The sequence below is a fragment of the Giraffa tippelskirchi genome, chromosome 3 (genome assembly GCF_054371585.1).
Source record: "Giraffa tippelskirchi isolate mGirTip1 chromosome 3, T2T-mGirTip1v1.2.pri, whole genome shotgun sequence".
NCBI classification, from domain to species: Eukaryota; Metazoa; Chordata; class Mammalia; order Artiodactyla; family Giraffidae; genus Giraffa; species Giraffa tippelskirchi.
This window is the reverse complement of record NC_137277.1, coordinates 110731397-110745018: the sequence shown is the minus strand read 5'-3', so window position 1 is coordinate 110745018 and position 13622 is coordinate 110731397. Positions and strand designations below refer to the sequence as shown.

At 37.2% G+C, this 13622-nt stretch overlaps 1 long non-coding RNA gene across 1 annotated transcript in view; it reads right to left on the bottom strand.

Moving 5' to 3' along the window:
• Positions 1 to 13622, bottom strand: part of LOC145540915 (uncharacterized) — a 359008-nt gene that overhangs the window by 148102 nt on the left and 197284 nt on the right. The gene's annotated exons all lie outside the window — the stretch shown is intronic.

Below are 13622 nucleotides of genomic sequence, written 5' to 3'. Positions count from 1 at the left end.
GGTTATTAACTAGACCCTTTGTACTCAAGCATTCCCAAATAAGTTAAGTCACTATTCATTAACCTTTCCTTTTCTTGTTAAATAGCAGCATTAGAAATCATCAATAGATGAGTGCTCAGATTACAGTTCTCTTGATGTGTATTCTTATTTTTGCCTTACTTTTTGAGGTCAGCAAACAAGCCAAAAGCCCAGGAAGGCACAGAGGCAATGGGGACATAGCTATATAAAGAAAGCTTTCATTAACCTTGCTGACCCCCCATAATTTCAAATGTCAGCAGCTAATCAGAGACTCAACTGACATCATCAATAGATGGAGAAGAGAGATATCCTGTGGGATCAATCTTTTCTCTTAGTCTAAAATATATATTTATAACACCACAGGGTTACTTCTGCTCTGAAGTGATGGTGGGAAAATTTCCCTCTACTATTGAAATACATGCTTCTAATGCTGAAGTTAGTCATTAATTTTGATGGAACAGTAAAAACATTCATTTAAATGTCACAATCTGACTACATTATTGGCTTCTCTTCTACTAAATCCTCTCATGGCATTTTGACAACATGGGCAGCTGTAATGTTCGGCTCACTAATCCAGAAAAGAAAAGGTAAGTTCAACTATATTTTTTTCTTACAAAGGATTTCTCTCCATGAATTGTATCTATTTCAATGGGAAAAAGACAGAATAAAGTATTTTTTGTTTGTTTTTTAAAATTTTTCATTTTATATTGGAGTATAGTCAATTAATAATGTTGTGATAATTTCAGGTGAACAGGAAAGGGACTCAGCCATGCATATGCATGTATCCATTCTAACCAAACCCCCCTTCCATCCAGGCTACCACATAACTGAGCAGAGTTTCCTGTGCTACCAGTTCAGTTCAGTTGCTCAGTCACGTCTGACTTTTTGCAACCCCATGGAGTGCAGCAAACCAGGCCTCCCTCTCCATCACCAACTCCTGGAGTTTACTCAAACTCATGTCCATTGAGTCAGTGATGCCATCCAACGATCTCATCTTCGCTGACCCATCTCCTCCCGCCTTCAGTCTTTCCCCGCATCAAGGTCTTTTCAGTTCTTTGCAACAGGTGGCCAAAGTATTGGAGTTTCAGCTTCAGCACCAGTCCTTCCAGTGAATATTCATGATTGATTTCCTTTAAGACGGACTAGTTGGATCTCCTTGCAGTCCAAGAGACTCTCAAGAGTCTTCTCCAACACCACAGTTCAAAAGCATCAATACTTTGGCACTCAGCTTTCTTTATAGTCCAACTCTCACATCCATACACGACTACTGGAAAAACTATAGCCTTGACTAGATGGACCTTTGTTGGTAAAGTAATGTCTCTGTTTTTTAATATGCTGTCTAGGTTGGTCATAACTTTTCTTCCAAGGAGTAAGTGTCTTTTAATTTCATTGCTTCAGGCACCATCTGCAGTGATTTTGGAGCCCAAAAAAATAAAGTCTGTCACTGTTTCCACTGTTTCCCCATCTATTTGCCATGAAGTGATGAGACCAGATGCCATGATCTTAGTTTGCTGAACGTTGAGTTTTAAGCCAGTTTTTTCACTCTCTTCTTTCACTTGCATCAAGAGGCTCTTTAGTTCTTCTTCACTTTCTGCCATAAGGGTGGTATCATCTGCATATCTGAGGTTATTGATATTTCTCTCGGAAACCTTTATTTCAGCTTGTGCTTCATCCAGTCCAACATTTCTCATGATGTACTCTGCATATAAGTTAAATAAGCAGGGAGACAATATACAGCCTTGACATACCCCTTTCCCGCTTTTGTCCTGTGCTATACAGGAGGATATTGTTGATTATCCATTTTAAATATAGCAGGGTATTCATGTCCATCCCCAACTGCCTAACTATCCCTTCACCACCATACTTCCCCACTGGCAACCACAGTTTGTTCTCTAAGTCTGTGAGTTTGTTTATGTTTTGTAAATAAGTTCAGTTGTATCATTTCTCTTTAGATTCTACATACAGAATAAAGTATTCTTAATAACTTCAATTGCTAAAGTTTCTAATATAATGTCAAATAATTCATCCATTCCCCCACAAGTACCCATTGCAGACACATAACAAAAAATGTAAACGAGTTCAACAAATCCAAGAGAGCAGGTGAAAGGTTGCTTAAGATAATAAACAAGAATTTACAATCTGAACTTTATTACTTTCATACCTTATATAAAATTTATCTTTAAAATGGATTTCCCTTGGCAAAACCATTACTTGGACCATTCCCAACCCAAATAGTCCCAGTCAAATACACAAATAAATATGAAATGAAACCCCACATTTTCAATGAATATAAAATTCCTAGTTTCTAGAAATTATTTTAGGTCTCAAAAAACTCACACACAAAAAATATTCTTCCTGATTTAAGACTTGCTTGTTTCCTTAAACTCAGGTAACCCAGTCCTCATTCATAAAAAGCACAGTGAGACTATGGGAGCATAAAATAAGCACTTTACATTTAATCCAATCCCAATTCATGTTGTTCAAAAATTATTTCCTATGGATTTTATCTTATGCTTTAGAACAATGAGGTGATAGAAACCAAGAAATAGGATCTAAAATGCATCCTGTGCTCTTCAGGGTAGAATGTCAATGTGTAAACTGAGAAGGAAGAGTAAAACCTACAAAAAATTTTGTGGAAATAAGGGAGAAAAAATTTGCAAACTAAATTTAACCACCAGTACCTGTATGGGAATATCAGCACCTAATTTTCAAGGTTAAAAAAAAAGTTTATACCTAAAGCTGTGTCTTCAGTTGTAAGAGAATGCTGGCATAGTCACAATCCACTAACTTGTTAACTCTAGTAGAACAATCAGTATCTTTAATTTTTGTCAACTCCTTTACAATAAGCCAAGAAAATAGGCTGCTGCTGCTGCTAAGTCGCTTCAGTCGTGTCCGACTCTGTGCGACCCCATAGACGGCAGCCCACCAGGCTCCACCGTCCCTGGGATTCTCCAAGCAAGAACGCTGGAGTGGGTTGCCATTTCTTTCTCCAATGCATGAAAGTGAAAAGTGAAAGTGAAGTCGCTCAGTCGTGTCCGACTCTACAGTTCTACAAAATCATTGATGGGCTAACTGCTTAAAATTAGATTCCACATTGTGCAACAGGTATAACTAGGAAGTGATTCCTTCTGTAGTTTTGGATCAGTAAAAGAAGTGTCTGCACTAGTTTTAGTTTTAACTCATTTGAAAAATTCAAGTTATTGATTTTATCATGGAAATCAAAAAATAATGGGAAAGCAGTGTTTAATTTCGGAGAAGGAAATGGCAACCCACTCCAGTGTTCTTGCCTGGAGAATCCCAGGGATGGGGGACCCTGGTGGGCTACTGTCTGTGGAGTCGCACAGAGTCGGACATGACTGAAGCGTCTTAGCAGCAGCAGCAGTGTTTAATTTAATGCAATTTAAAAAGCTATTTACCATAGTACTTGTTTATGCAAGAAAGTTAATTTCCAGTTCTAATCAGCAGGCTCATATGTCAAGAAAGGATTTACGCCCTCTAGATCCATTCAGATTGCTGAATGGATGTGTCCAGTTTGAACTAATATTAAATTTGTAAGGTATTAGGTGTTTTTTAAACTCCCTGTCTTTTCAGCTGACTAATCACTTTTTAGGTTTTGATATCTTTGTAGGATGGGATTCCATGTACCCATCTGGATAAATAGGAAATACAGATTTTGATCTCAATGTTTATACATACATACCTGCACACACACAACTACAAAGTGTTAAATCAAGTGTTATTTTTAAGCCTTTATTATAAACTATATTTATTTACCCAAGAATTTAGAGGGGCAGTAAGTGTCTTAGTCTATTATATTTTTCTCAAATTAGTTCTCAATATTTAAATATGTGAAATAAAGTCATAGAATTTGGGGGATTTAGTGCATAAAATTTCAGATCATCTAAACCAAGTCATTCATTTTGCACAGGAGAAATTGAACAACCTCTAGACCCAAGATGAATTACCTTATGTAAAGCATGGATAAAAATTCTAAGTGCATATAACACTTTTCTCCTATAGGTCGCTCAGATATTGTGTAACCAAGTTTACTCCATGACATGGTTTTGTTCTTACAAATCTGAAAGTTTTGGCTTAATTTCTTCATATATATCAGACTATAAAGTATTCACCATGCTACTAATTTACTGAAAAAAAAAGGTCAGTTTAACAGAAAACAAAATTATTGAAATTAATAATATAATTTACAATATACTATTGGTATACTTGGAAAAGATAGCTTTTACTTCTCCCTGACAACTGTTATGAGCTTAGTGATTTATAGAAACATTTTGAGATAGAACTTGGATGCCCTCAACATTAAAAGCCTATCTTAGGGACCAACTCATGAACAATGTCCACTTTCCAAGGTTCAACTTAATTTTATTTTTACTTAAGTGAGTGCTATGCATTTTGTTTATAATGTGGTCAACTTAAGAGCAAAAAATTAGAGGCTTGGAGCATAATGCTGATTACCAGAAGCCTTTGCTTTACCATGAATATATCTAATTGTCTCTTATTTCTACATTTTGAGTATCTATACAGAAAAGGCTGCAATCACCCTAAATGTCACAGTAAAAGCTAACCAAAAGCTTTTAAGTAGTTAAAAGCTAACTATTTTCTGCTAGTGTATACCATTATAGCTGGTATATAGCAGGAATTTTCTTTTTTTAGTAAATGAATGAATAAATGCATCTGTTTATCCAAATAAGATGCATGGAAACAAAATCTGCCATTTGCTCATGTTCCATTTCCCAAAGATGACTTCTACAGCATTTATGTATTACCCATTCTCTTTTCTGTTCAGTCTCTGAAATCTAAAAATTCAATTAAAATGTCTTAGTTTTATGTTTTCTAAGCTAGCAGTTATTACGCCTTTTCTGGCTAATGTTGGCATTAATTTCTGCTATAATTCATTCTGTCTTCAAAATACCATTGAGAAAGACTCTTATATCCTTTCATTACCCACAACTTATTTGAGCATTAAAATTTCTTAAATTATCCTTTAGTGCTGTTGTGCTGGTGACTCTCATAAGTTTGTAAACAAATACATTTGTTCTCTATATGTTTGTGCTTTGCCTTCTAAACAGAGTGAATATGAACCTAAAATCTTTATGGTATTCTCAACAGGCTTTGATGATACAATTAAAATACAAAGTAACCAGAAGTTAAATTATCAATAAGAGTCATTTATTTTGCATTTTTATTTTAAAGAATACTTAAGAGAATTGTGATGAATTAGCAATGACAAACTACTTCTTGCAAGCTGATTTTGTGTGGAGAGTTTAATTAAACATTGCAGCTGTTTATCTCTATGGTGATTAAATTTTCATATGTAAATTACATGTATTAAGATCAAGATACTTATGTAAATGTCACTTGCCTTAATGTTCTGTGTTACTGTTATTAACATCTAACCATCAGTTTATAATCTTCTTGTATTGCAATTTATTGGCATGGCTACATTGTTAAGACAATTAGCTTCAGATCACAAGAACAAACAAGTTTATTTTGTCTTTTTATCTACAGTCTAAAGTTTATCACACAGTCTAAATATATTTAGAGAAAAGCAAAATCTCATGCTAGAGTAGGAAATGGCAACCCACTCCAGTATTCTTGCCTGGAGAATCCCAGGGACAGAGAAGCCTGCCAGGCAACAGTCCATGGGGTTGCAAAGAGTCCAACATATGAAGCAACTTAGCACACACACAAAATCTAAAGCATTTAGGAAGGAAGAGCACCTGTCTACTTCCAAATTCCATTCCTTAAAGAATGCATTCTATATATTATCTAAATGTATATAAACAGATGATTAAGAAAAATAGCAACAAATAAAAACAGTAATGTTTTTTCAAGAAATGTAGAGCATGTAGACAGGAGCACAAATATAGCATAGAATATATTTTGGCGTTGCTATGTGGGTATATCAATACTTTAGAAAAAGGAAATCACTTCAAATCATCTCTATGTAAAGGATCTGCTCAGTTTTCACTTTCAGATTAGTTCTTTACCCCCTAGGCAGAGGAAAAGGAATATTTAAAGAAAAGTTGCTAAGAAAATCTTCAAATAACAATGATGATCCTCACATTGCTCAACATAGCTCCCATATCTATATCAGCACACTTTTTAAACCATTAGAAATTTGATCTCTAAGTGGAATAAAGAGAGTAGCTTAACAAGTGAAAGTCACTCAAAATACCATTGGCAATTTAAAATTGTTCTTTGCAGATACTAGAGATGAGTGAACTGAAGAATGTGTCACTTCTGTGGAAATATTTGTGCTGTCTTATTATCCATATTTAGATGCTTCCTACTACAGTATATTAGGCTCTGTCATCATATCTGAATTAAAACATATAATTTGTTCTATATGGTTCCAATGACATTAATAAATGAATTTAAAAATGAAAACAAAATAATTTTTTTCACCTTTCCTTGATGAGTATAGCTATTTACAGCAATGGTCTTCAAACTGTCTAAATGGTGACCTCCTTAAAATCATCCTAATATATGCATATTTTCATAAATTATAAATGTCTTCCACTTAGTATGTTATGTATTGGTAAAGCTTTATTTTCTCTATGTAATACATAATCCAAATAGGTAGAAGTTCTAATATTTTCTTTCCACATTACATTGGATCACTGTGCCTATTCACTTGGGTGAGTACTCCAAATATTTTAGTTCAGAGGGTTAGTATATAAGCAACTTCAGGTCTTATTAGAGCTGTGTAACATATCCCTGCTACTGACTTTACCAACTCTTGCATCTATATTTTAGGCATATTATGTTTACAAATTATAAGAGGATAGGCATGAAGAGAAGTGATAGGTTTAGATAGATCTGTATATCTACATTCTCCTCTTAAAGGAGACTTAGAGAAAAAGTCAACTTCACAATTAAAGAGTGATTCTGAACTTCTCTAATATGACACTAAGAATTTTTCAAAGGATCATATGTCTATTTTATGTGCCTTGGTCTAGATCATTTGAAGTACTGATAAAAATTTGTCAGAATACTGCTGAATATTTAATTCATATCACTCCTCACACCACTTTCAACTAATTTATTTTCTCTCTTTTTTTTTTTGGCTAATCATAATTTTTTTCACAGTACTGGAAATTGAGAAACCAAGATCAAGGTGCCAGCAGATTTAGTTCTTGGTGAGGCCCATACTCCTGACTTGTAGAGAGCTGTCTTCTTGTTTCATCTTTACATGCTGCTGAGTTCTGATCTCTCTTCCTCTTTTTATAAGGGTAGTAATCCCATCACATGGGCTTCCCTTGTGGCTCAGCTGATTAAAAAGTCCACCTGCAATGTAGGAGACCTGGGTTTGGTCCCTAGGTTGGGAAGATCCCCTGGAGAAGGGAACAGCTACTCACTCCAGTATTCTGGCCTGGAGAATTCCATGGACTGTATAGTCCATGGGGTTGAAAAGAGTCAGACACAACTGAGCAACTTTTACTTTAACGAATCCCATCACAGCGACCCCATTCCTATCATGCTTCATAGTTATATACTTATCCCCAAACTCAACTGAGTTGCATATACTAAAACTCTTCAGCTTTTTACACATCAATCGTACCTCAATAAAATATTTTTTAAAAAATTAAAAATGACTCAGGGAAAAATGCCCATGATATATCTGAAAAAGGCAAGTAAACAAAGGTTTTGGGAATCTGACAGTCTGTGGTTTTATATGTACGTGCATATGTACGTATGGTATTAATAGTATTATACAATTGCATCTCTAAACAAAGAACCATCTGAGACATGGTGGGGTGTGGTGGGGGAGGGACAAAAAGGTTATGTGTGGTATTACAAAAGCTAAAAGAACAGAGTGCTTCAAGATACAGAAAGTGATCATGTCAAAGGAAGATTGAAGAGTATGCGTCAACTTAGCAACACAAAGGTCACTGGTGGCTTTGACAATGTGGTTGAGATCAACACTAGATTGGACAAGGAGTAACTAGAGGTACATAAGTGGAAATTGTCAGTCTTTCTAAATTATAAGACATTTGAAAACAAAATGGAACAGAAAGATAAGGCAATAAATGGAAAGTAGCATGAGATTCTGGGAAAGATTTGTTTCTGGTATTTTGGGATGGGAATGATACAAATGTGCATCCATTACAACCTAATTTTATTGTGAGACTGTTATGAACTAGATCTTTGCTTTAAATCCCATGGATGGAGGAGCCTGGTAGGCTGCAGTCCATGGGGTCACTGGGAGTCAGAAACGACTGAGTGACTTCACTTTCACTTTTCACTTTCATGCCTTGGAGAAGGAAATGGCAACCCACTCCAGCACTCTTGCCTGGAGAATCCCAGGGACAGGGGAGACTGGTGGGCGGCCGTCTCCGGGGTCGCACAGAGTCAGACACAACTGAAGTGACATAGCAGCAACCCTCAATGTGATGATATTTAGACAGAGGGCTTGTGTGACCTTTAACTCCTGCCTGAATACATTCAAACTGTTTCCTTATATTTTTGTCCAGTTTTATAGTTTTTTTTTAATGCTATGAAGGTTAGTCCTTAACTATTTTCTGCATCATGGAGGAACACAGTCTCCTGATATTGTGTCATCAATTTCTAAACTCAAATTTATTAACATTTTCCATGATGGTTTTAGATTTGCCTATTTATTCAAATAATTTGCCTCTTTAAACAAATTATTTCGCTAGGTTTTGCTTCATATATTTTGAGGATGTATTATTACTCTGCACACAACTTCAGAAAAAATTATATTCTATTTGTGAATTAATTTTATTTATCCTATCCCTCAGAAATTGTTTTATTTTGCTTTGATTTTACTCGTCTATTTTATCTGGTATGCACAGAGCTACTCTAGGTCCTTTGTAATTAATGTTCACAGGTATAAATCCCTCAACTCTTCAACTTTCCATTTTTCTGGTAACATTAATAGTTCAAGTCTTTGAGATACTACAATGATTTCTGAGAAACTGGGGGTGGTTGAGGCAAGGGTTGAGGACAGGCAGAATGTTTACAAGAATTGAAGAGGAAGCAGAGTATGGTAAGAGAGGAGATCCTGGAGCTACAAAGACAGGCTTCAAACCTTGTCTTGATCAGGTACCAACAAATGGCCTGGGGTTAGGTCTTGGTCTTTCAAAAACAATATAACTAGATTTTATTTCACCAATCTGAGAATATTTTGCTTTCACAAGTAAATTTAATCTGACCATACTTTTTGTTATTATTTTTATTATATATTTGAATTGAATAGGAACAATTTCATGATGCCTCCTTTTTTCATCTACTGATTCAGAAGTTACCCATTCTATTTTTAAGTCTTTTACTGGATATTTACTGGATTCTCTATGAGTTACCTACATTTCTACATATCCTTTAGGCAGAGCCTTTTTTCCAGCCTAGCTCACCAAGGATGTTTGTATAGCAGACAGCCTATGAAGATATACTGTCTCTTTTTGGAACAAGTAGCAGGTTTGTTTTCTGTCCACTATAATTAAGATGCTGTCTTCCTCTGGAGTGAGTGTCAGACTGGCTTCCAGTCCACCATAAACTCTCTAAGCTCAGAGTTCCTTAGCTGTGCACAAGATCCTCTGCCACACGTGCAGCATCTACCTGGTCTCTCCATATCATCTTCAAGGGACTCAGGCTAAAAGTGCACTGATGCAAACATAAAGCTCAAGCTATTGGCTATACTTTGAGTAAACAAGTCCTTGGCTTCTCACTCGGGAGTCTCATGTCTTTTTCCAGCATCTGAAAAACAGAATCTGACAGGATTAGGGTAGAACAAGAGAGCAAATCATCTAACTGCAGGGTCAGATAATATCTTCAAATTTGGTATTTTGTTCACCATGGGGTTTCTGCAATCATTTTCTATCTTTTAAAATACTGTTTTAAAATATTACTTAATCTTGATTGCTAGAGAGTTTTTGGCACCTCCATAAACTTTTTTGCCCAAAGTGAATGCCATGTTCCCTCACTGTAGTTCCAGAAATTCTTCTGAGTCAAGAAGCCCCCATAGGAGAGATAAGTGCTATCAGCAGTGATGAACAGAGATTCTCGTGAGTAAAACATTAGAAATTGATCCAGTTTTGGCTCTGAGCAGCTGCCCAGCCACTCAAAACTGAAAGTAAATGTCTCTTACCTATTCAGGTGGTGGTGTGCTCTCCCCTCGCCACCTGGATAGCTCCCAACACTGTTAGTCTGACCTCAGCTGCTTTAAGAGGAAAGATTTAACAGTAGCAGTAAGAGTGCCTTGTTCCCAAAGAACAAAAGCCATCCACATGTATCATAGTATACTGAAGAGATATGGAGGAGAGGAGCGAGTCAAACATGTAGCTTTATTTGTAACAGGTTCTCAAGTTAAAATCTTATCTCACAGGGTAGTGTATGCCCAGAATCAGCTAATGCAGTTTGAGCAGAGTTCACTGTATGGAAGGGAACCTAATGTAACCTTGCAGATGAGAATCAACCCCAAAGAGTTGATTCAATGTATTATTGCTGTGGCTTCAACACTAGATATACAACCACTGTTAATATTTACATGCTTGTAAGCGGCAGAGGAGACCATTGAAACAGCCACAGGCAGACTTGTGCTAGAACCTTTGGGATCCCACAACAACAATACCTCTTAGCGCCATAAATCTCCATCACTGTCACTGATGATTTGACCAACTGGAAAACCTACCAAATGCCGGGAACTTCCATGAAGAGGCAACACTTTGGATGTTGGATTTGCTATCCTCTGTATGTGGCTCAGCTAATAGCTTGTCACTGGGCACTTGTGGAAACTGAATGTGTGACACATGGAAATCTGTCATTCTCCATTCTGATTTCCCATTTTGGCTGGATCAAATGGACTCAACAACTAGCAAGGAAAGGAGGACCTAATTAGCCACATTTGTCAAAGGGAAATTGCTTATTCAAGTGTATAACCAGTCCTGCCCCAACACCATCTTGGCTCTACACGGAAAACTAGCAACTGTCCTTTGGGAGACAACTTCATCCTTTACTCTCCAATAGGCTCTTGATTCACAGATGTTCTCCTAAATACCTGTGACATAATCTACATTGATGCTTTAGCTAAATGGAAAGCCAATGTGTGGACTGGGCAACCTCCTATCTCATTGCCACACGTGGAGAATAGAAGCAGGTGTGGTCACTCCCAGCAGTCAGAACTCAAGGCTGTTATAGCTCTGTTCTTTACAAATTTTACAGCTATATTGACTCTTGGGTTATTGCAATAGTCTGGCTCTTTCGATTCAGTTCAGTTCAGTTCAGTCGCTCAGTTGTGCCCGACTCTTGCAACCCCAAGAACCGCAGCACGCCAGGCCTCCTTGTCCATCACCAACTCCCTGAGTCCACCCAAACCCATATTCATTGAGTCGGTGATGCTATCCAGTCATCTCATCCTCTGTTGTCCCCTTCTCCTCCTGCCCGCAATCTTTCCCAGCACCAGGGTCTTTTCCAATGAGTCAGCTCTTTGCATCAGGTGGCCAAAGTATTGGAGTTTCAGCTTCAACATCAGTCCTTCCAATGAACACACAGGACTGATCTCCTTTAGGATGGACTGGTTGAATCTTCTTGCAGTCCAAGGGACTCTCAAGAGTCTTCTCCAACACCACAGTTCAAAACCATCAATTCTTCAGTGCTCAGCTTTCGTTATAGTCCAAATCTCATATCCATACATGACTACTGGAAAAACCATAGCCATGACTAGAAGGACTTTGTTAACAAAGTAATGTCTCTGCTTTTTAATATGCTGTCTAGGTTGGTCATAACTTTCCTTCCAAGGAGTAAGCGTCTTTTAATTTCATGGCTGCAATCACCGTCTGCAGTGATCTTGGAGCCCAGAAAAATAAAGTCAGCCACTATTTCCACTGTTTCCCCATCTATCTGCCACGAAGTGATGAGACCAGATGCCATGATCTTAGTTTTTTGAATGTTGAGCTTTAAGCCAACTTTTTAACTCTCCTCTTTCACTTGCATCAAGAGGCTCTTTAGTTCTTCTTCACTTTCTGCCATAAGGGTGGTATCATCTGCATTTCTGAGGTTATTGATATTTCTCCCTGCAATCTCGATTCCAACTTGTGCTTCCTCCAGCCTAGCATTTCTCATGATGTACTCTTTGATTAGCCACTTGGAAAACTAGACTATCAGATTAAAACTATCCTTCTTTGAGTCCACAAACTATAGAGAAACAAATTTCAGCTGCTGTCAGACTATTTGGGTCACTTACATGGACATGGTAGAAAAGATCCATTCTCTAATAAGACCAACCAGAATCAAGCTGCTGACTTGAGTCTGCACTCCCTAGACTGTTGCCATTTCTTCCCAGAACCACTATACGAGAATGGCAACATAGCCACTATCACACACAGAGTATAAAGGAAAGGACTCTATATTTCTGAAGCTAAGGCTGTCACTGCATGGCAGACCTGTGATTCCTACCAAAAGTTGATACTTTGTGTTATGATGAGGGAGGTCACATTGTATTTTTTTCACAAAGCACAAGGGTTTGCCCCTGCACACTCCTGAGGGATTGACTATATCAGACTTTCAGTACCTTCCATAGGTTACTGTTGCCTCATCACTGCATAACACTTTTTCAAGTTACCATGATGGTATTGTAGACTAATTAGTTAACTCTGGCAATACAACTATGACCCATGAAATTAATTTTTGCTATATTTTCATCTCTCATTTGCATTTTCATCAGATTATTTTTGCATTCACTCAGTTTTTGTAATGAAACAATAATGAGCTGACAGTGAAAATTTTTAATGGACATGACACTCTCCCTACCATCCATGTGAATCTGGTATACTTGAGAACTGGATGGCATCCTCAAAAATGAACTCAAGACTGAGATAAAGTAAAAAGATTTCTGACTCTATCTCCCTAACTTCCTCTTGTATTACAAATTCATAAGACACTTAGGTCAAGAAAAAGATCATAGCCTCTCAGTCACTTCCTGGTCAAAAATCAGGACAAAAGGAATAGGGAGTCATTTAGATCTAAGTTGAAAATTTGGGATTCCAAATTGAACATTCCAGAGCATGATGCTTCTTTTCTCCCTGGTCAGAAACCCCTGTTCATATTACTTGATGCTGTCTATAGGTAGCAACACAGCCAAAAAAGAGTCTAGAAAATCCTAACTTAATTCTAGTTTAGCCATTTGGATTTTCCATTGGACTGAAATGGTCTTAGATCATAAGAATAATGACCACTGATTTGAGTACATTACTCACCATGTACCCCATCACTAGTCCATGAGGGCCAAAGTAGAGTAAAACATCAATCCAAAAACTTACTAAGAAACCCATCTGGCTTTCAAGTGTAGGTTGAGATGGTGTAAGAGATGCATCCAACTGTTTGTGGGCATGGTCAAGGTTTATACTGCAGTGGAACACATCCCACTGCTTGCTAGTAAATATAAAATGCTTCTTGAGATGAACTGAGTAAATTTTGTCTCAGTATTAGTCAGATTAATCAGAGTAGTCAATGGTGTGGTGTATTCAGGGAAAATGTTCTGCTGTATAGACATGAAGCATGTACACTCTGGAAGACAACTCTTTCTGTGTCTCTCACACTCCGCACATTCTGTGCATAGAGGTGAC